This window comes from Callithrix jacchus, chromosome 7 (assembly GCF_049354715.1).
Source record: "Callithrix jacchus isolate 240 chromosome 7, calJac240_pri, whole genome shotgun sequence".
NCBI classification, from domain to species: domain Eukaryota; kingdom Metazoa; phylum Chordata; class Mammalia; order Primates; family Cebidae; genus Callithrix; species Callithrix jacchus.
The window spans coordinates 37,586,066-37,609,550 of NC_133508.1; the positions used below are offsets into that span (position 1 = coordinate 37,586,066).

At 50.7% G+C, this 23,485-nt stretch overlaps 1 pseudogene; it reads right to left on the reverse strand.

The window, feature by feature from the left end:
- Positions 1-6,212: 6,212 nt before the first annotated feature.
- Positions 6,213-23,485, reverse strand: part of LOC100400533 (interleukin-17 receptor A-like) — a 43,388-nt pseudogene continuing 26,115 nt past the window's right edge.

Sequence of the window (23,485 nt, forward strand, 5' to 3'; positions counted from 1 at the left end):
GCAACAGGGAACAGAATGTACATACAAAATCATTACAGAACAACATAGAAACATATCTTCATTTCTCCCTGAAGTGGATGTAAAATAAGGTGATTGCTTTGACCAAGCATATTATGAATATTTAGAAACATCTTCTAGGGAAGCAAGCTGGCCCTGACCAATTTTGGTTTGCCAGGCATATCAGAAGTCAACTTGTGACAAGTGAAGAAGGGCACAGAGTGACTTGTTCATGTGTAGGGAAGGCCCACCCCACCCCACACCTGGGCCTTGAGGTGTATGCCTGAGCAGTGGCCCTAAGGAAGAATAAAATAACACAGCCTGTGGTTGACTGCGGGGCCCTCTGCACATCAGCCCCGTACCTCCTCACAGCCACGTTCAGGGCTGCTTTTTATTTTCCTGAGGCCCCGAGAGGGGAGGTAGCTTGCACAATGTGGCACTGCAGTCAGGAGGAGCCAGTGCACAATTCCACATCTGCACTCCAGGCAGCCTGCAGTGATTGGCAGCTGCTTGGGTCCAGCTTTTTTTCCATGAAAACTCAGCCATTCCAGTAAAAAAACAGGGGCTGTTTTCGCCTTCTGTGAAGATCTTATGGAACTTGTGGGCAGAGGAGGCCAGTGGGACACCCATGCCAGGGAGCAGGCAAGCACAGGGGCCAGTCACCTGCACCCCTCCTTTCCACTTCCTCTCCTCCTGCTACCTGTCATCATGTTCCTTCTTCCTGTCTCATCAGAGAGGAAGGATATGGTGAGCAAACTCATCCTACAGCCAGTGGCCCACGGGGCTATTCCTCCTGGGAAGGACTCCAGGGGGAGGTGGGCTGGGCCAGGCTCCCTGGCACCCTTGAAACCAGGAGACAGGGGACTGGGTGTTCCTCTCACAAGCAAGGCCGGCTCACCTGGGCGAGTACCCGCCTTCATCAACCTAAATGCACAGGGCAAGAGTGTGCACCCAGTGCTAGGATCTGGGAGAGGCAATGGGGCATGGAGAGCCATGCAGAGGTGGAGGGCAAGATGGACTGGGAGGCCATTTCAGAGTGAAGGACGCTTGGCGGGGGACGCATCGGGGCACAAAATTAATCTTAACAGCTCACACCACGGGTTGAAGGGTAGTTGCTTTTCTTCATAGTCTTCTGCAAAATATAACCCATGGAATCCTATTGTGGCCCTTTTTCCACAATGTACATTGCTCACTCAGCCAGAAACTTCCTGAGCTCCTTAGAGATGCCCAGTACGAGAACATTTACTACTTTTAGAGTCTGAAAAAGCAAACACAGGAGGGAGAGAGCAATACCTAACAGCAGGGAAAGAGGCTCAATGGTGCATTAGGGGCACAAACTGCTCTGCCCCAGAAGCAGGCTGGTGCCACTCAGGGACACTGTAAGCCACCCAGGACCCCATGAAGCAAGAACTCCTGTCCTGTGCACTTTACAGATGGGCAAACCACCTAGGGCAGATGAGCAGCTGGCCAGTCCCCAACCCTGCTGCCTCTTCTCTGTGAGGACCCTGTGTCTGACACAACTGACTGGTGGGATGAGGGCCTGGATGCTGAGTGGCAACCTCCATCTCACTCTGCCCTCAAGCACCCCTGGTCTTTCTGGAGTCCAGGCTGTGGCAGGGCACTAAGGTGGATGAGGAGCCTGCACATCCCTTGTGCATTCAGGAAGGAGAGCACCAACTTCAGAGCCCAAAGCCTATAGAATTAAAACTACCCACTGTATTGTAAGCACTTCTTCTTCTCTCTTATGTCCTATTTAATTTTCAAAGATAAACAGTAAAGGCCAGGCTTGGTGGGCTCATGCCTGTAATCCCAGAACTTTGGGAGGCAGAGATGGGCAGATGGCTTGAGCCCAGGAGTTCGTGACTAGCCTGGAAAACATGGCATAACCCCATTTCTACAAAAAATACACACACACAAATTAGCCAGGCATGGTGGTACGTGACTGTAGTTCCAACTACTGGGCAGGCTGAGGAGGATGGATTGCTTGAGGCTGGGACAGAGAGAGATCCTGACAAAAACAAAAAACCAAGACACAATAAAAGCAAGAATGAAGTAACTCCATTGCACCCTTGCATTCATAGACCCAGCTCAGATGTTTCAGGGACTGAACACAGCCCTCTTGAGACCCTTAATACCTTCGAGAACCTTCCTACACAGAAAAGAGAAACTGGTTTTGAATCCAGGTAATTATTCATTTAAAGAAAAAACAAAACCAGGATCAAGATAGTAGGCAGGAAAAGTCACATAACTGTGCAGGAGCTGGGAGCTTGCTTAGTGGCTGCATGCACAATTGCCCTGGACAGTCACGATTAGACGCTCTGCTGCAGGTTCTGGGCACACGCAGACTGTTGCTTCTTTCCCAGCTGACCACCTATGTACACTCTGCTTCAGAGAGGGGTTGAAGAGGTGGGAGGGGCACAGAGTGGAGGGCATCTGTTCTTAGACATTTCCAGGTGAAGCAGAATTTATTAGCCATGGTTTGGAATAATACAAAAATAAAGGTGTGGCTTTATATACACTCTTGAAGCTCTTGGCATTCGGCTGACGGCAGACACCATACTCAGAGTCATGGAATTCCTAGAATTTAGGATAATCAAGGACTGGTGTGAGAATGGGTGCAGGAAATGGGGAGGGAATGTGAGGAGAAACTGAAACTAAAGAAGAGATGGAGGTGGATGGGTGTGGTGGCTCACGCTTGTAATCCAAGCACTTTGGAGGCCAAGGTGGGTGGATTGCCTGAGGTCAGGAGTTTAAGACCAGCCTGACCAACATGGTGAAACCCCATTTAAAAAAAAAACAAATGGAGGTGCCCTGGAGGATTTATGATTCCTTTCCATACCAAGTCCAGAAGAGGCAAGTCTACAGAAATCAAAGTAGCCAAGGGGTGCCTAGGGGACTAAGGGTGCTGGATTTCTTTTGGGGGTAATAAACTGTTATAAGATTGTGCTGATGGTTGCTGGACTGTAACTACACTAAACACATTGAATTGTGCACAGTCAATTGTGGGTTGTATGGTACGTGAACTGTATTCCAATAAATTTGTTAAGAGAACAAGGGAAGTTCCCTCAGAGCTAGTGGGCAATGCCCATCAGGGACATTTATTGGCATGGGCTCAAAGGCCAGCAGAGCTAGAGTTCAAGGCTTGTGAGGAACAGGAGATGGGAACATGTGTTCTAGCCAGGGAAGCCTGTACCGTGGTAGCCTGTACTCTGGAGTTTGAACAGGTATTTACTGGAAACCAGGGAAAGGTCGCAGAAAGCCTGGTAGATGTCCAAGCCCAATGAAGCCCCTCTACAGGCCTACTGGAGGAGAGATGGATCCCAAAAGGCCGGTGGCTTGGAGGCCTCAGCTACTGTTCTCTCTTGCCTTGTCCTTTGCTGCTGTTGGGTGGAGTACAGGCCATGCACTGTTTGAGACACAGACCTTGGTGGCCCTGCTGCCACTAGGCAAACTCCAACTGCAAGAAAAACTCTGCAACTAGGAACTTCCTGACCTACAATATGTGACTCAAAACAGCTGCTAGAAACTCTTACCAGATTACCAATTTATGCACTCTTTTATTTGTAATCTTTCAATTACATGTATGGGTGTACACACACTCACACACACAAACTGTCCTATTTGCTCTCCTGTCACATTTCCAAATCCTCTCCTCCTCACTGGGGTTTGAAAATATAGTTAAGCACTCAGGTGTAGGAATAAAGGGCACCCTATTCCAGTGTCTGACAGGACCTCAATGTGTTCTTCAGGACCCCGAAGCCAGAACCCTCCAGTCTACCCCTAGGAGGTAGTTCAGGGACAGATTCTTCAAACACTGGCTTCAGAGCATTTCTTCAAATGCTGCTATTGAACCTCAGACCTTGAAGTCACAGCAGCACCCATTTCTCTCCCCACACAAGGTCTGCTGAGATCTTCACTGCTCCCCCCAACCCCTCATTTCCTTGGCCTTGCACCCCATGGCTTTCCGAGCTCAGGAGAGCTCCAGCCTAGCTGCTCTGAAGAATCCTGCATACTAACATCTCCCCACTGATGGCCAATGGCTTCCCACTGATGGCCAACAGCTCCCCATTGACAGGATGGGTGCAGGCGCAAGGCTTCAAACTCACCTTCCTACAGAATGATTTTCGTTTCACCTCCACATTTCTCTCTGCCTATAAATGAGCTCAGGTGACATCCAGCTGTGTTTGGCCCTCAGCTTCTCACCATGCAAAGGGACAGCTCAACAGACAAAAGGGGCCCCAGGACTTGGGGCTGATGCCCCCACCCCAATCTCTCTGGCTGTGCCTCTCCTCCCACTCCAAGCTCCACCAGCATCTTCCTGACATGCTCACTCCACTCCCTCCCAGCACTCACCCACAGGCTGCTTCCTTCCCCACCCACAATCCTTCAGCTTAGGTATCTCCTCTGGGACCTCCCCCTGGCCTGGTGTCTTTCCTGTGCATGCTCATGTCCCTAGGCAGGCTTCCACTCAACCTTTCTATTTTTTTTAAATTATTTTTTGAGGCATGGTTTCACTCTGTTGCCCAGGCTGGAGGACGATGGTACCATCATGGCTTACTGCAGCCTCCACCTCGGGGGCTCAAGTAAGTGATCATCTTGCATCAGCATCCCGAGTAGCTAGGATTACAGGCCTATGTACTATGTGCCACCATGATTGGCTAATTAGAAAAAATTAGGTAGAGATGAGGTCTCACCATGTTGTCCAGGCTGTCTTGAGCTCCTGAGCTCAAGCTATCTGCCTGTCTTGGCCTCCCAAAGTGCTGAGATTACAAGCCACCACACCTGGCCCATTCAGCTTTTAAATCTCATGTGACCATCTAGTTTTGTTTTTTTTTTCTTTGAGATGGAGTACCCCTCTGTCACCCAGGCTAAAGTGCAGTGGCACAATCTTGGCTCACTGCAACCTCCACTTCCCAAGCAATTCTCCTGCCTCAGACTCCCAAGTAGCTGGGACTACAGGCAAATGTAACCAAGCCCAACTAATTTTTGTATTTTTAGCAGAGATGGGGTTTCACCACTTTGGCTAGGCTGGTCTTGAACTCCTGACCTCAAGCGATCAGCCTACCTTGGCCTCCCAAAGTGCTAAGATTACTGGCTTGAGTCACTGTGCTGGCCCATTCTGTTTGTTAATGTGTCTTTAGCACTAGAGGTTAAGCTCCTTGGTGGCTCGGGCCATGTCACATGTTATCTCAAATGCCTGGAACATATTAGGTGCACAATAAATGCTTGATGAATGAAAAAATGAATGAATGATGGTGCCTCAAGGATACTCTGCCATTAGGTCATTGGAATAGGCTGTGTGGATTCCCCTGGGGATGGAAAATAACCAGATGGCTGCATAAAGAAAAGTTCAGGGGGATGCCTGGGATGAAAATCCAGACACCTACATTTTAAAGCCTACACTTCACACACAAACAAATACAAATGCAGACAAGTACACACAGATGAAAACATGTGTACCCACATGCACACACACTCATTTAAGGTTGCAATATGGGTGGTTCCTGGGGAGCCGCCCTCAGGCACAGGGCCTTTCTGACTCTGACCCCACTGTGTTCCAGCCCAAGTTCTCCTGCAGCTGGCAGAAGAGCAGCTGCTGTTGGAGGCTCCTCAGGCTCTAGGTGGACGTGGTCCTAAAATTCACCCAGTTCCTGCTCACTGACTGTGGCACAGAAGTGGCCCTGGACCTGCTGGGGGAGCAGGCCATCTTGGAGGTGGGCTGCCAGAAGAAAAGATGGTGGAGAACAACTCCAAGATAATCATTCTGTGCTTTCACAGCACGTGCACCAACTGGCAGGTGCTCCTGGGCTAGGGGGTGCCTGTGCGGCTGCGCTGTGACCATGGGAAGCCTATGGGGGACCTGTTCACTGCAGCCATGAACATGATTCTCCCGGACTTCAAGATGCCAGCCTGCTTTGGCATCTATGTGGTCTGCTACTTTTGCGAGGTCAGCGGCAAGGGCACCGTCTCAACCTGTTCAGTGCAGTGCTGTGGTACACGCTCATGGACAGGTTCAAAGAGGTGTGCTTCCACATCCAGGACCTGGAGATGTTCCAGCCAGGCCGCATGCACCACTTTGGGGAGCTGTCAGGGGACAACTAACTGTGCAGTCTGGGCGGCAGGCAGCTCCACGCCTTAGCACAAGGCCTCTCTCCTGGGCCAGGGGGTGCCTGTGCACCTCTCTCTCTCAGGAGAGAGTGGCAAGGTGGGCATCTGTCGGGGGTCTGTGGGGAGCTCCTGGAAATGTAGCCCTGCTCAGACTGTACCGACTGCCGCTGCTCCTTTTTGCAGGGTGTGTGTGGGTCTTTGAGGACAATAGTGGGTCTCCCACAGCCCCCCTGGGCCTGGCAGCTCAGACTCTTCTGGAAGAGCAAGAGCATCAAGCCTTCCAGCTGCTCCCTCAAATCCTCTGGAAGGAGGTCGGCAGACACCATGGGGGTGCTTCCAAGGGGTGAGTCCTTGGGGTTCACAGGGAGGAAGAGGATGCTATTTCATTCAGCACCCAGGCCACCCAGCAGTGGGCATGCCTTGTCCTCCCCAGCCAGCGCCAGCCAGCCAGCAGCATCATCAGCCAGGGGCCCGGGCTCCACCACGGCTGCTGGGGTGCCCTTCTCTGCAGGGAACACCTGGGTGTGGAGGGGCTGCATTGACGGCTGGCCCCAGGGCTGCAGGTGAGGCTCCAGCTTCACCACTGCTGCTCCACCTTCTTCCCCAACCAGGAGATCTACCACCAGGCAGGCCTGGGACACAGGTTCACCGACCAGGGGCACCTGCTTCACGATCCTGGTTCCTGAATGCAGCAGTGGCTCCTCAAACATGTCTTCATCCAGGGATGGGGCATTCTGGTCATCAGCCAGGCAAAGGTTCTCATTCTTGAGCCAGTCGGGGCAGTGGGCCTGCCAGTCCTGGAACCTGTCCAGGGCCACACGAAGCTGCCTGCCACCTGGGCTGCACAGGTAGTTGTCCCCCAACAGCTTCCCAGCACAGTGCATGCAGCCCAGCTGGAACATCTCCAGGTCCTGGATGTGGAAGTACACCTCCTCGAACCTGTCCATGAGTGTGTACCACGGTGCTGCACCAAACAAGTCAGGACATCACCCTCGTTGCTGGCCTCGCAGAAGTAGCAGACCATGTAGGTGCTGAAACAGGCTGACCTCTTGAAGTCTGGGAGGATCATGTTCATGGCTGCCATGAACAGGTCCACCATGGGCTTCCCATGGTCACAGCACAACTGCACAGGCACCCCCTGGTCCAGGAGCACCTGCCATTTGGTGCATGTGCCACAGAAACACAGGATTATGATCTTGGAGTTGCTCTCCACCATCTCCTGCTTCTGGTGGCCCACCCAGGTCATGACTCCCACCTCCAAGATGGCCTGCTTTTCCAGCAGGTCTGGGGCCACTTCCATGTCACAGTCAGTGAGCAGGAACTGGGCGAATTTCAGGACCACATCCACGTAGAGGGGGTGGTCAGCTGAGTAGATGATCCAGACCTTCCTGGGCTTCAGCAGTGGGGGCGTCAGGTCAGCAGCAGGCAGGCCATCTAAGGAAACAAGACCACACGTGCTGACCCTACCTCAGGGCCCAGGGCAGCTCTGTGCCTGCCAGCCCCAGAGGGGCCAGAACCAGGACACAGCCTGGCTCTCTCCCTAGCCTGAGAAAGTGACTAAGGCCTGCTGGAAAAATCCAGATTTAGTATTCTACCATTGGCTGCCTGAAGAAAATCAGTCTGTTGCCTTGTGGGAAAAAGAATCTCTCACATTTCTATCTGGTCTTTAGCCTGCACTTTAATTAAAAAAAGAAAAAGAGTGGCCAGCCCTGTTGGTCTGCTTCCTCCAGGGAGGACCTCTTTTCACAAAATACGGTGCGCTTTCCTTTCCTTGTCTGATTCAATAAATGGCACCCAGGCCTTGTTATTAGGGGCCCTTCTGAGTGGGGTCCTGGAAGTGGGGGGCCTAAGGTAGTGTCTCCTGAAGGGGCTTGGGAGTTAGAAGACAGGAGGCAACACACCCACTTATCCCAGGAGACCACTCCACTGCTTTAAACACAAGCAAACACACAAGCCAGGAAATACTGACCAGTGTGTTTGGTGTCATTACTGTGTTTTTTGCTTGCAGGCTATGGAAAGGAAAAGAAAGACACTGGAGTGGCTCTTTGGAACAGGAAAAGAAACCAGCTCACAGGGCATGTGCCTCACCCTGACAAAGGGTCAAGTGTAGGGGGCAGACCTGAGCTGGGAGGCCATGCTAGGTGTCCGCACAGCCATGAATCCTGGGTCGGCCACTACAAGAATATGACCAGAGCAGTCTCTGGTGCCTCAGAAATGCAGCTGCTTCCTCTCTGCAGTGAGTCTGTGTTTACTCTTGTGTAATGACTATTAAATGAGCATGTGTATGTAAAGTCCTGGCACGTTGCACATGGTCAGCTGGGGTCACAGTTGCTATTTTGTAGCACTGATACAGCTGGGACCCCTAGAACAGTGCTAGAGGGGCCACTCTGAATCCTCACTATCATCTTGTTCTGCCCCATGTCCCTGAAATTTGGCCACAATAAACTAAGCCCACCTGAGGGAAAGCTCTTCCCCAGAAGTGCCCTTGCAGAAGGCATGCATCTTACCACACTTCTTTCCAGAAGCCTCCCCGCTGGGCCACTTGCAACATTTCCTCCTGGTATTTTTGGGGTGAGGAAGGGGAACCCACATACTTAAGCCATTGTTCCCCTCGGAGATTTGATGAAAAAAACTGCTCTGTGGGAGTTAACTCCTTGGTGACAGCTGGGTTAACCAAGACCCACAGACGACTGAGCAAGTGACTTAGAACCTTAATCTCAATCCTCGCCCTTTCAGCTCTCCCTAAACCCATCAGACAGTCAAATAACCAGTGAGGCTCCTCCTTGCCTTCCCCCTGGGATGTGGTGCACTTTGGGAAACAGAAGCAACAGCAGAAACGAAATGAAAAGCACCCTGTGCACCATTAGAGAGCTCCACAGCCTACAGAGCACCAGTCATTATCAGAACCCCCTAAAGCCCCTCTCATGCCAGCAGAGGGCTGCAGGTAGGAGATGAGACTGGTATGTACTAATCTCCCCCAGTAAGCACCTTCCTCAGCTACTCCTTTAACCTTCATCACAGCCCTGAGAGGGAAGCATTATCAGCACATTTTACAGAAAAGTGACTCCATGGTATGTTAAGTAACTGGCCTGTGACTACAAGGCTAACGAGGTGGGGCTGGGGTCTACCCTGATGGCTCAGGGCAGCCAGGACCTTCTCCATCACCTGACACTGGTTCTTGCTATTCTCTCTGACCCCAGATGTACACATCTGGGGGCTGTAAGACAGGGTTGTTCAGGCTGCTCCACCTGCCTGGCTGGTAATTCTTGACACAAAAAAACTTCGACCTGGCTCCTTCCAACCTGTTGATTTAAATAATATTTCATTTAATAACAACAAATGTAATGGTAGCTAACCGACACTGTGCAAACAGCACATGCAAGGTTCTAGGTTCTATGCTAAGAATTCATATGCCTTATCTCACTCAGCAGCACAGTGACATAGGTATCACTGTGATTTCCATTTTACAAGTGAGAACCTGAGGCTCAGAGAATAAAGCAATTTGTCCTGCTAGTGAGTGGCAGTGATAGGGACGGCCAGAGCCCCAGCCCTTACTGGGTAGCCTCCAGGTAATACAGATGATGAGCAGGATGATGGAGCCCACCAGAAGGATGGAGATGCCCATGAAGAACCAGTACACCCACAGGGGCATGTAGTCTGTGGTGAGCAGAACAGTGTGAGTGCTGCCCAGGCCTGCCCTGCTGGCCCTGAGGGCCCCAGCCCCTATTCTTAGCCTCAGGCTCTGTCCTCTCTGGCTACTGACAAACCACGGTCCACCACCCTGCTCCCTCATGCTTGACCCCCCCCCGGGCTGACAAACCATGGTCTCACTCACCCCAGGGCTGACAAACTGTGGTCTCACCATGCCCCCCTCCCAGGGGCTGACAAACTGTGTTCTCACCCCCTGCTCTTGGCTGACAAACCAGGGTCTCAACCCACTCCCGGGCTGACAAACCATGTTCTCAACTCAACCCCAGGCTGTTAAACTGTGGTTTCAAACCCCTACCCTCTGGCTGACAAACCACGGTCTCACCCATGCACACCCCCCCCACCACCCCAGCTGGCCTCCTTCAGGCTAGTCTGCCTGGGTTAGGCATGCACTTCTCACTCTCATGTGGCCCCTGGGGAATGGCCCCTGAGGGCTGCCGCCCTGCAGAGATCGGAGCTTATCCCTCAGTTGGTTCTGCAATAAGAACAAAAGGAAAGGGGGAGAGAGTATTCTTAACTCTTCCCAGTCATCACAAAAACCACCACTGACATCCCTTAATGGCCTTCATGACCTTGGCCCTGCACCAGGCACTTTAGATCCAGCTGCAACTTAATGAAGCCACCTACAAGAAACAAGGACTTGAGCTGCTGGTCTAAGGAGAGATGCCTTGCCTCCTCCTTGGGAGTCTGGGTCTCCTTCCAGCCTGGCCCCATGTCTCAGCCTTCTTGTGAGCCTGTGGCCACAGCCTCCCATGCATTAGGGCATGCAACTTCTGAACAGTGTCCCTGGAGTGTGATCTTAGACAAGTTATTCAATATCACTGAGCCTCAGTTTCCTCATCCATGAACCTGGGGTTTAGGGTGGGAGAATCCTCTACTTCACAGTATGACGACTCACTCACAATGAGGGAGGATCAAACATGGACAGCATGTTGGAGCTGTGTGCTCAGTGCATGGCACAGCACTAGGCCTATAGGCTAAAAACCACCCCATTTTCCAGTCAAGAAAGTGGAGGGTCAGAAAGGTTAAGGATTTTGCCTGAGGATGCATTGCTAATGAAAGGCAGCCAGGACTCCAACTCCAGGGAGTGACACTCTAAACCCCACTCCACACTTCAGGTCTGAAGAGGTCCAGGTTAAACTAAACTCTCCTCTCAAACCGCCTCCCAGACTCAGGTCAGGCCTCAGCCCCAGGCTGGTGGTCCTCAGCCACCTGCGCTCCCAGTGTGGCCCTGGACACCTGAATGTCTCCTACCTGGAGTGTCTGGCATTTCTGGGCAGGAAACAGTCACAGAGTGTCTGAAGCAGTCATTAAGGCAACTGCTGAAGAAGGGCTGGATCTGCAGGCAGAGAGGGCAGGTTAAGGGTCATTGTCTCCCTCCAGCAAGGGGTGAACAGTCAGAGGACCCCTGCCCAGATGAGGCTGAGAGAATCAGAAAGAAGAAAGGCAGGGGCAGTGTCTCAACCCGCAAGGAATTCTCACTGCCAGAGGTGCCAGGTGCCAGAGACAGCACAAGCCCTCCCTGTACACCAGCAGGAACAACAGACTTTGCACGCTCCCCTCTCTGTCCACATCACACTCTCCACCTGTGCACACTCCTCACTCCCATCCACACCATACTCTTCACCTGTGCACACTCCTCACTCCCATCCACACCACACTTTCCATGTGTGCATACTCCTCACTCCCCCACACCACACTCTCCACCTGTGCACACTTCTCTCTCCCCCAAACCACACTCACCACCTGTGCACACTCCTCACTCCCATCCACACCACTCTCCACCTGTGCACACTTTTCACTTCCATCCACACCACACTCTCCACCTGTGCACACTCCTCACTCCCCCACACCACAGTCTCTGCCTGTACACACTACCCTCTCCATCCACACCACACTGTCCACCTGTGCACACTTCACACTCCCACCCACACCACTCTTCACCTGTGCACACTCCTCACTCCAATCCATACCACACTCTCCATCTATGCACACTCCTCACTCCCATTTACAACACACTCTCCACCTGTGCACACTTCTTACTCCCATCCACACCACACTTGCCACCTGTGCACACTCCTCACTCCCATCCACACCACTCTCCACCTGTGCACACTTTTCACTTCCATCCACACCACACTCTCCACCTGTGTACACTCCTCACTCCCATCCACACCACTCTCCACCTGTGCACACTCCTCACTCCCCCACACCACACTGTTCACCCATTTTTCTCTCTGCATCCGTCCACACCAAACTCACTCACCTGCACTCGGTGGCAACAGCACCCTCTAAGACTGCGTAGAGTGAGCATGATGTTGGATCACTGGTGGAATTCTGGTGGTCTGGGCTGAGGAGAAAGTTAAGGATGGGTAAGACTACTTGGGTGAGAACCTGCTGTGGCTCTGCCAAGGAGGAGCTTTCCAGGGCACCCGTTAGGAACGCCAGGGGACAAATGCTTTTCAGGTTTCTATTCCAGAAAAAAATTCAATTTTTGCATGGAAGATGGTTTGTTGTAACTTTGTAAGTACATTTATTAACTGGTAAGGCCCTCTTTGCTTTCTCTGCTGGAAATTGGGGCTACAAATCTGTGTTTATTTACACCAGTTGTACAGAGCCACACAGCACACCTTTCCTGCCCAGCCTCCTAGGTGGCTGGGATTACAGGCATGTGCCAGTGCACCTGGCTTACTTTTGTACTTTTAGTACAGATGGGGTTTCAGCATATTGGTGAGGCTGATGTTGAGCTCCTGACTTCAAGTGATCTACCTGCCTTGGCCTCCCAAAGTGCTGGGATTATAGGCATGAACCACCACGCCCAGCCTATTTTATTTCATTAATTTACTTTTTTTTGACTCTGTTGCCTGGGCTGGAGTACAGAAGCATGATCTGAGCTCACTGAAATCTCTGCCTCCCAGGTTCTAGCAACGCTCCTGCTTCAGCCTCCTGAGTAGCTGGGATTACAGGCATGTATCACCACACCCAGCTAATTTTTTGTATTTTTAGTAGAGATGGAGTTTCACCAACTTGGCCAGGCTGGTCTTGAACTCCTGACATTGTGATCCACCCACCTTGGCCTCCCAAAGTGCTGGGATTACAGGCATGCACCACTGTGCCCAGCCTTTTTGTTTTTAGGAGGCAGCACCTTACTCTGTCCCCCTAGTTGGGTGTAGTGGTGCAATCACTGCTCACTGCAGCTCCAACTCCAACTTCAAGACTGCTGTGGTCTACCAAAGTATCAGGATTACAGGTGTGAGGCACTTATTTCCTTTAGTTTCCCTTTATCTCTATTTCCACATTTCTTTTTTTAAATCATCAAATCCTTTTTGAAATAAACACAGCAAAACAAAAAGAGAACAAGGGAGCCTGTGGAGGAGGGAAGAAGGAAAAGGATTGAGTCATGGGCAGGATGGAGTCAACTGCCTTTCTATCAACCATCAGATCACCAGGGAAGATAAAAGCAGGGCACCACGACCACTACAGAGTAAGCACAGCATGAGCTCCAAGCTCTGGCAACACAATTCTGTCAGACTAACAGAGAAGAGACTTGGGGCTAGGAGGGTGGTTCTGAGCTTAGAAGGGTCAAGAATAGCAGAGTTATCACAGGCATGTGGTACATATGCTCAAAACAGCTATGGTTCTCCGTAGGTGAAAAGCTGATCAGCAGAATCTGGTAACAGGTAGATTTGTTCCACAGGGTGAAGCTCACATGCAGCTGGTGGGCCTCCAGGGTCTCCACAATGATGTCGGGGTCCCACAGGCTGCCTGCCAAAGTTACTTACACAGGCTGGGAGTGAGAAAGGGCATGGGAGTGGGAGTGTGTGTGCATGTGTGCAGCTCTCCTGGGCAGCCTGTTACCTGCTCTCATGCACGGAGCAGTTTCTTTCATCCTGGTGTCCTCGCAGCATGCCTATGCAGAGAAAAGGGAACTCATGAAGCCTCTGCTTTCGGAAACCTGTTCTTCCAGACTCCTGAAACCAGAACAGCTATCTTTTCTCCCCTGGGAGCCTATCCATGGATGACCCCTTTAGAGTGAGCTCTGGGGCTGGACCCACCATAGCATGGGCGCTAGCCTGCTTGCCTGATCATCATCTTTCAGGGAGCCCTCCCAATTCAAGTGCATTCCTCCTAAGCTTGCTGTGGGTGACCAAGCAATCCTGGTCCCCTCCAGGGTGGACATGTCCACCCTGTCCACACTGTGGTGGACAGTTTTCTCTCTGTCCACCACAGCTTACTGTCCCTGGCTGCCCAACTTTGCCCAGGCTGAGAAGACACATGACAGGCATGAATCAGCATGGAGGGACAGGGACTGAGCCAGTTGCTTTAGGAATGAAGAAAGAACTGAGAAGAATGACTCCCTCAACAAATACTGATGGACCCCATTCATGCACCAGGCCCTGTTCTTGTCCCTGTAGGTAAGTGGTAAACAGGACAAAGCCCTGCCCCCTGGAGGCTTCAAGCCCATAGGAAAGACCAATAAAAGCAAACACACAGCATGCAGTGCCATGCCAGGGAGTGATGAGCCTCACACGGGGACACACAGCAGGGTAAGCCAAGAGTGTGTGCACATGCATGTGTGCAGGGTGTCCCCAGGATGAAGGTCAACATCATCCTTAACAAGCATTTCTGGACCACCTGCTATATGCAAAGCAATTTGTGAGGCTCTGGAGATGCTACAAGTGGGCAAAAGACCTAGACTTTGTTATCAAGTAGACTTTCTGACACATCTGGCTATGAACAGTGAGAATTATAGAGAGGCTGAGGCAGGAGAATTGCCTGAATCCAGGAGTTCCAGGCTGCAGTGAGCTAGGATAGCAATACTGCACTATAGCCTGGGTGACAAAGTGAGACCACCTCTATTAAAATAAAAAAGAGAAATGCAGGTAACAGCTGAGCCTCTGGGGAGGGTGGGGAAGTAGAAGGTGCCTGTATATCACAGGATACCTGAGAAGAAAAGCCTAGCAGTAACCGCAGGCAGGGTGGATGGTGTGGGAAGGATAGTGCCATGCCTGGGATGAGTGTTGCATGATGCAGGGAGAATGAAAGGTGGGAGGAGGAGAGCAAGCCATGGAGGCTGCACCAGGCTGCGGGCAGATGCTGCAACTTCTCCATGAGTGGTCTGCAGCTTTGCCTTTATGCTATTTTCTGGGCAGGATGGGTGCTTCTCTAGGTAGAGAAAGGGACTCCAGTTCTCATAAAATTTGTGGGCTCTTGGGCCAATGTCCACTGCTGTGCCAGCAGAGAATGGCTCTGCCTCAGGGAGTGGAGGCTGCAGCACATGCCAAAGAACTCCCAGTCCTGGCCTCTATTCTGTGGGTCTCAGGCACTGACAATGCCAGCCACTGCCTTTCTGAGCAAGGGGGCTGGCATCTGTGCCACCTGCTTCTTCTTCCTCATAGAGTCCAGTGGTGAGGGAATTCCTTGGGAGGATGCTCTTACCAGGCATGAGGAAATTCTTGGACTGGTGGTTTGGGCCCCATCAGAGATGGGCTTGGGCAGGTGGTGAATGGTCACCTGATACTCCTGGTTGGGGTCAACCACGAAGTGGCTGCAGGTAAAATGCCACTGAAGAGAAGGCAGGAAGGGAAGGTGGATGGGTTACATGTACCTCTCTCACCTATCTATGTGCAAAGACCCTCGTTCCCACCCACTCTTAAACATTCAACCAAAAATAAGAATAAAGCAACTACCACAGCAAAACCCAGTCAGGGAAATCAGTATCCTTGTCCTGTTTCCTCTGGTATTCTCTTCCTGTTAAGAAAAACAGTAGCAACCTGGATCTGGCCTCCTGAGCAGTCAATGAATAAGGAAAAGCAGTCCTGCCCCCCACCAGGCTTCTCAAATTCTAGAACAATGGGTGTGAAATGGCTGAGCCAGAGGACTTAAGGCTGTGGAGATCTGGCACACAGGCAGGTAAAAACTTTGTCAAATGATTCTTCCTCCTTAAATGGGAAAGCCAGGGATTCCTTGAGAATGTTCTGGGGTAAAAAAGTGTGGAGGACAAGCTCACTTGCCCTGGGCCAGCAGACACCTTAGTTGCAGAGATATTTGAATTTGTGCTGTTATTTTCTGGGTGGTAGAGATTACAGATATCAACTCCAACCCCCATTCTAGTTACCCTAGAGTAAAGGCCACTTCACTTCTGAGTGGATGGAGGAACCTGGTTCTTATCATCACACAGCAGCCAAGTTTGGGGGTCTTAATCTAACATCAGAGAGGGGTCCTGTCTTTGCTGCAAACACACATTTCTTTTCTTCTTTTGTTTGATACGGAGTCTCACTCTGTCACCAGGCTGGAGTGCAGTGGCACAATCTTTGCTCACTGCAACCTCCGCCTCCTGGATTCAAGCGATTCTCCTGTCTCAGCCTCCTGAGTAGCTGAGACTACAGGCACATGCCACCATACTCAGCTTATTTTTGTATTTTTAGAAGAGGCAGGGTTTCACCATGTTGGCCAGAATGGTCTCCATCTCTTGACCTCATGATCTGCCCACCTCGGCATCCCTAAGTGCTGGGATTACAGGTGTGAGCCACAATACCCAGCCAGAACACACAGTTTTAACAAGTTTCCAGGTGAGATTGAGGCTGCTGATCTAGAGAGCACACTTTGGGACCCACTGTTTTAAACAATCTTAAAAAAGAATCAACATTTCACCACATAGCCATGCGCAGTCACATAAGACTGAGCTGCGGAGTGCTCATTTGCCCACCTTCAGCAGCTCTTTGGTCTGGGCAGTTTTTTCTTCCTGAGGGTAAACCCCAGCTTAATCCAAGTTACACAGAAAAGGTGTCATACAAAGTTACACAAAGATGCCAGGAGGCAGGGCTGTGGAAGTTGTCTTCCAATTCACCTTTCTTTCAGAATGAATAGCTCAGTAAATGGGGAAGAAAAGGCAGGGGTATGTCAGGAAAGCTTTTAAAATACACTCTGTCCCTCACTATTGCTCACAACAGCCCCACCACTTCTCTGTTCACTTCTGCTTATCTGAAGCTGCTGTATGGAATTCCTCAGACTCTCTCAGCGCCTTTGGGTCTTCACCACTCTAAATCAGGGTATTAATTTGGGGACAAGTCTGTACTGGTGTCATCAGCGGACCATGATCCACTTAGGAGCTGTATTCTTACCCGCTTGTGGTGATGCCTCAGTTTGGACAGAAACTTGAACCTGGATTTGCCTTGCCTGGATTTGCCTTGACTTGCCTTTCCTGGATTTGCCTAGCTTGGATTTTCCTTGCCTTGCCTCGCCTGGATTTCTTTTGCCTGTATTTAACTTGGCGTACCTTGCCTAAATTTGCTTTGCCTGAATTTGCCTTGTCTTTTCTTGCCTGGATTTGCCTTGCCTGAATTTGCGTTGCCTTGCCTTGCCTGGATTTGCCCTCCCTGTTTTTTTCTTGCCTGTATTTGAATTACCTGGATTTGCCATGCCTTCCGTTTTCTGGATTTGGCTTGCCTGGATTTGCCTTGCCTTACCTTTTCGTGCCTGGGTTTACCTTGCCAGAATTTGTCTTGCATTAACTTGCCTGGTTTTGCATGTTCGTGCATTACCTGGATTTGCAATACCTGGATTTGTCTTGTCTTGACTTGCCAGGATTTGCCTTGCCTGGATTTGCCTAGCCTTGCCTTGCCTGGATTTGCCTTGCCTGGATTTTCCTTGCATTGCCTTGCCATGTCTGGGTTTTCTTGCCTAAATTAAATTTGCTTTGCCTTGCCTGGATTTGCATGGCCATCTCTTACCTGGATTTTTGTTTTCTGGATTTGCTTTGCCTTGCCTTGTTGGATTTGCCTTATTTTGCCTTGCCTGGATTTGCCTTGCCTTGCCTTGCCTTTCCTGGATTTGCTTTGCCTTGCCTTACCTGGATTTGCCTTGCCTGGATATGCCTTTTCTTGCCTTGCCTGGATTTTCCTTGCCTTGCATTGCCTGGATTGCCTTGCCTGTATTTTCCTTGAATTGCCTTGCCATTTCTCGGTTTTCTTGCCTAAATTTAACTTGCCTTGCCTTGCCTGGATTTGCATGGCCTTCCCTTACCTGAATTTTTGTTTCCTGTATTTGCCTTGCCTTGCTTTGCTTGGATTTGCCCTACCTTGCTTTTTCTAAATATACCTTTCCTGGATTTACCTTTTCTTGCCTTGCCAGGATTAGCATTGCCGAGATTTGCCTTGCCTTTGCTTTCCTGGATTTGCCTTGCCTTTCTTGATTTGCCTGGATTTGCCTTGCCTGGTTATGCCTTGCCTTGACTTGCCTGGATTTGCCTTGCCTGGATTTGGCTTGACTTACATTTCCCTGTCTGGGTTTCCCTTGCCTAAAATTGACTTGCCTTGCCTCACCTGGATTTGCATGGCCTTGCCTTATTTGCATTGGTCTTTTCTTGATTTGCCTTGCCTTGCATTATTTTGATTTGCCTTGACTGTATTTCCCTTGTCTTACCTTGCCTGCATTTGCCTTGCCTGGATTTACCTTTTCTTGTCTTGCCTTGCCTGAATTTGTGATGACTGCATTTGCCTTCTTTTGCCTTTCCTGGATTTGCCTTCCCTTGCGTGCCTTGCCTGGATTTGCCTTGCCTTGCCTTGCCTGGATTTGCTTTACTTTGCCTTCCCTTGTCTGGATTTGCCTTGCTTGGATTTGCCTTGCCTTGCCTCGCTTTGCATGCATTTCCTTTGTGCATTTCCTTTTCCTTGCCTTGCCTTTCTTGGCTATCCCTTGCCTAGATTTGTCTTGCCTTGCAATGCCAGGATTTGCATTGCCTGGATTTGCCTTCCCTTGCCTTTACTGGATTTACCTTGCCTGAATTTGCCTTGCCTTGTCTTGCCTGGATTTGTCTTATCTTGCCTTGCTTTGCCTGGATTTGCCTTGCCTGAATTTGTCTTGCCTTGCCTTGCCTGGTTTGCCTTCCCTGGTTTTGACTTGCCTTGACGTGCCTGGATTTGCCTTGACTTACATTCCCCTGCCTAGGTTTGCCTTGCCTAAATTTGACTTGCCTTGCCTGGATTTGCATGGTCTTTCCATATTTGCATTGGTTTTGCGTTGATTTGCCTTGCCTTGCGTTTTCTTGATATGCCTTGCCTGGATTTGCCTTGCCTAAATTTTCTTTGCTTTGCCTTGCCTTGCCCTGCCTTGATTATAATGCCTGGATTTGCCTTCCCTTGCCTTTCCTGGATTTGCCATCCCTTGCGTGCCTTGCCTGGATCCACCTTGCCTGGATTTGCTTTGCCTTGCCTTGCCTTTCCTTTCTTTGCCTAGATTTGCCTTGCCTTGAACTGCCTGGATTTTCCTTGCCGGGATTTGCCTTGATTTGCCTTCACTTGTCTGGATTTTCTTTGCTTGGATTTGCCTTGTCTTGCCTTGCCTGGATTTGCCTTGTCTTGCCTTGCCTGGATTTCTTTTTCCTGTATTTGCCTTGACTTGCCTTGCCTGCATTTGCCTACTCTTGCCTTGCGTGGATTTGCCTTTCCTGGATTTGCCTTGTCTTGCCTTGCCTGAATTTACCTTGCCTGGTTCTGCCCTCCCTGGTTTTTTCTTGCCTGTATTTGTATTGCCTGTATTTGCCTTGCCTTCCCGTTTCTGGATTTGCCTTGCATTGCCTTTCTCTGCCTGGGTTTGCACTGACTGAATTTGTCTTGTCTTGCCTTGACTGGATTTGCATGGCCTTCTTTTATCTGTATTTCCATTCCTGTGTTGTCTTTCCTAGCCTTGGCTTTCCTGGATCTTTTTTCTGAATTTGCATTTTCTTGCCATGCCAGGATTAGCCTTTCCTGGATTTGCATTGCCTTTCATTTCCCAAATGTGCCTTGCTTGGATTTGTTTTTTCTTGCCTTGCTTTGCCTAAATTTGTTTTGCGTGGTTTCGCCTTGCATTGACTTGCCTGGATATGTCTTGTGTTACATTACCCTGCCTGGGGTTACCTTGACTACATTTGATTTGCCTTGCCTGAATTTTAATGGTCCTGACTTATTTGAATTGATCTTGCCTTGATTTGCCTTGCCTTGCGTTTTCTTGATTTTCTTTGCCTGGATTTGCCTTGCCTTACCTTGCCTGGATTTGCCTTACCTGCATTTGCCTTGCCTGGATTTTTCTTGCTTTGCCTTGCCTGGATTTGTGATGACTGGATTTGCATTCCCTCACCTTTGCTGCATTTGCCTTCCCTTGCATGCCTTGCCTGGGTTTACCTTTCTTGGATTTGCCTTGCCTTGCCTTACCTTGCCTTGCCTTTTCTTTCCTTTGCTGAATTTGCCTTGCTTTGCCTTCTTTTGTCTGGATTTGCCTTGCTTTGCCTTCCCTTGTTTGGATTTGCCTTGCTTAGTTTTGCCTTGCCTTGCCTTGCTTTGACACATTTACCTTGCGTGCATTTCTTTGCCTTGCCTTGCTTTCGTTGCCTGAATTTGCCTTGCCTGAATTTGTTTTGTTTTGCCTTGTTGGGATTTGCCTTACCTGAATTTGCCTTCCCTTACATTTTCCTGCCTTATCCTTTCTTGGATATCCCTTGCCTGGATTTGTCTTGCCTTGCCTTGCCAGAATTTGTGTTGCCTGGATTTGCCATGCCTTGCCTTGACTAAATCTCCCTTGCGTTGCCTGGATTTACCTTTCCTGGATTTGCATAGCCTGTATTTGCCATGCCTTGCCTTGCTTTGCCTGGATTTGCCTTGCCTTGCCATGTCTGGACTTGCCTTACATTGCCTTTCCTGGATATTCCTTGGCTGGATTTGCCTTGCCTTGCCTTGTCTGGATTCGCCTTGCTTGATTTGTTTTGCTTTGCCTTGCCTTGCCTGGATTTGCCTTGAGTAGATTTTTTATGTTTTGACTTTCCTGGATTTGCCTTGCACTGCTTTGCATTGCCTTGCCTTCGTTTGCCTTGACTTACCTTAACTGGATTTGCTTTGCCTGGATTTCCCTTCCATTGCCTTGCTATGTCTGGGTTTCCCTTGCCTACCTTTGCCTTACCTGGATATGCATGGTCTTCCCTTAACTGGATTTTCATTTTCTGGATTTGCCTTGCCTCTCCTTGTCTTGCTTCGATTTGCCCTGCCTTGCCTTTCCAGTAAATCCCTTTTTAGATTTGCCTTTCCTTGCCTTGCCAGGATTACCCTTGCCTTGATTTGCCTTTCCTTTCCTTTCCCGGATTTGCCTTGCCTCGCCTGCTTTGCCTGAATTTGCCTTGCCTGGTTTAACCTTGCCATGACTTGCCTCGATTTGCCTTTCCCAGATTTGCCTTGACTTACGTTGCCTTGCCTGGGGTTGCCTTGCCCAAATTTGACTTGCCTTTCCTCACCTGGATTTGCATGTCTGTGCCTTATTTGGATTGGTCTTGCCTTGATTTGCCTTGCCTTCCATTTCCTTGGTTTGTCTTGCCTGGATTTTCCTTGCTTTGCCTTGCCTGGATTTGCCTTGCTTTGTCTTGCCTTGCTTGGATTTGCCTTTTTCTGCCTTGCCTTGCCTATATTTGTGATTCCTGAATTTGCCTTCCCTTTCCTTTCCTGGATTTGCCTTCCCTTGCGTGTCTTGCCTGAATTTACCTAGCCTGGATTTGCCTTACCTTGCCTTGCCTTGCCTTTCTTTGGCTTGATTTGCCTTGCCTTGCCGTGCATGGTTTGGTCTTGCCTGAATTTCCGTTGCATGCCCTTGCCATGCCTGGCTTTCTTTTGCCTTAATTTGTGTTTTCTTGACTTGCCTGGATTTGCATGGCCTTCCCTTACCTGAATTTCCCTTGCGTGAATTTGCCTTGCCTTGACTTGCCTAGATTTGCCTGGCCTTGCCATTATTTGCCTTGCCTGGATTTGTTTTATCTTATATTGACTGGATTTGCCTCTCCTGGATTTTCCTCGCATTGCCTTGCCTGGATTTTCCTTGCATTGCCTTGCCTGGATTTGCCTTGCCTGGTTTTCCTTCCCTGAGTTTGCCTTGCCTTGCCTGGATTTGCCTTGTCTGGATTTTCCTTGTCTTGCCTTACCTGAATTTGCCTTGCCTTGATTTACCTTCCCTGGTCTTCTCTTGCCTCTATTTGCATTGCCTGGATTTGCTTTGCCTTCCCTTTTGGATTTGCCTTGCATTGCCTTGCTCTGCCTTGGTTTGCCTTGACTGAATTTGTGTTGCCCCTCTTTGACTGGATTTGCATGGCCTCAGCTTACCTGGATTTGCCTTTCCTGGACTTGCCTTGCCTTGCCTTGCCGGGATTTGCCTTGCCTTGCCGGGATTTGCCTTGCCTTGCCGGGATTTGCCTTGCCTTGCCTTGCCGGGATTTGCCTTGTCTTGCCTTGCCTTGCCTTGCCTTGCCGGGATTTGCCTTGCCTTGCCTTGCCTTGCCTTGCCGGGATTTGCCTTGCCTTGCCTTGCCTTGCCTTGCCTTGCCGGGATTTGCCTTGCCTTGCCTTGCCGGGATTTGCCTTGCCTTGCCTTGCCTTGCCGGGATTTGCCTTGCCTTGCCTTGCCTTGCCTTGCCTTGCCTTGCCTTGCCTTGCCTTGCCTTGCCTTGCCTTGCCTTGCCTTGCCTTGCCTTGCCTTGCCTTGCCTTGCCTTGCCTTGCCTTGCCTTGCCTTGCCTTGCCTTGCCTTGCCTTGCCTTGCCTTGCCTTGCCTTGCCTTGCCTTGCCTTGCCTTGCCTTGCCTTGCCTTGCCTTGCCTTGCCTTGCCTTGCCTTGCCTTGCCTTGCCTTGCCTTGCCTTGCCTTGCCTTGCCTTGCCTTGCCTTGCCTTGCCTTGCCTTGCCTTGCCTTGCCTTGCCTTGCCTTGCCTTGCCTTGCCTTGCCTTGCCTTGCCTTGCCTTGCCTTGCCTTGCCTTGCCTTGCCTTGCCTTGCCTTGCCTTGCCTTGCCTTGCCTTGCCTTGCCTTGCCTTGCCTTGCCTTGCCTTGCCTTGCCTTGCCTTGCCTTGCCTTGCCTTGCCTTGCCTTGCCTTGCCTTGCCTTGCCTTGCCTTGCCTTGCCTTGCCTTGCCTTGCCTTGCCTTGCCTTGCCTTGCCTTGCCTTGCCGGGATTTGCCTTGCCTTGCCTTGCCTTGCCGGGATTTGCCTTGCCTTGCCTTGCCTTGCCTTGCCTTGCCGGGATTTGCCTTGCCTTGCCTTGCCTTGCCTTGCCTTGCCGGGATTTGCCTTGCCTTGCCTTGCCTTGCCTTGCCTTGCCGGGATTTGCCTTGCCTTGCCTTGCCTTGCCTTGCCTTGCCGGGATTTGCCTTGCCTTGCCTTGCCTTGCCTTGCCTTGCCGGGATTTGCCTTGCCTTGCCTTGCCTTGCCTTGCCTTGCCGGGATTTGCCTTGCCTTGCCTTGCCTTGCCTTGCCTTGCCGGGATTTGCCTTGCCTTGCCTTGCCTTGCCTTGCCTTGCCGGGATTTGCCTTGCCTTGCCTTGCCTTGCCTTGCCTTGCCTTGCCTTGCCGGGATTTGCCTTGCCTTGCCTTGCCTTGCCTTGCCTTGCCTTGCCGGGATTTGCCTTGCCTTGCCTTGCCTTGCCTTGCCTTGCCTTGCCGGGATTTGCCTTGCCTTGCCGGGATTTGCCTTGCCTTGCCTTGCCTTGCCTTGCCGGGATTTGCCTTGCCTTGCCTTGCCTTGCCTTGCCTTGCCTTGCCTTGCCTTGCCTTGCCTTGCCTTGCCTTGCCTTGCCTTGCCTTGCCTTGCCTTGCCTTGCCTTGCCTTGCCTTGCCTTGCCTTGCCTTGCCTTGCCTTGCCTTGCCTTGCCTTGCCTTGCCTTGCCTT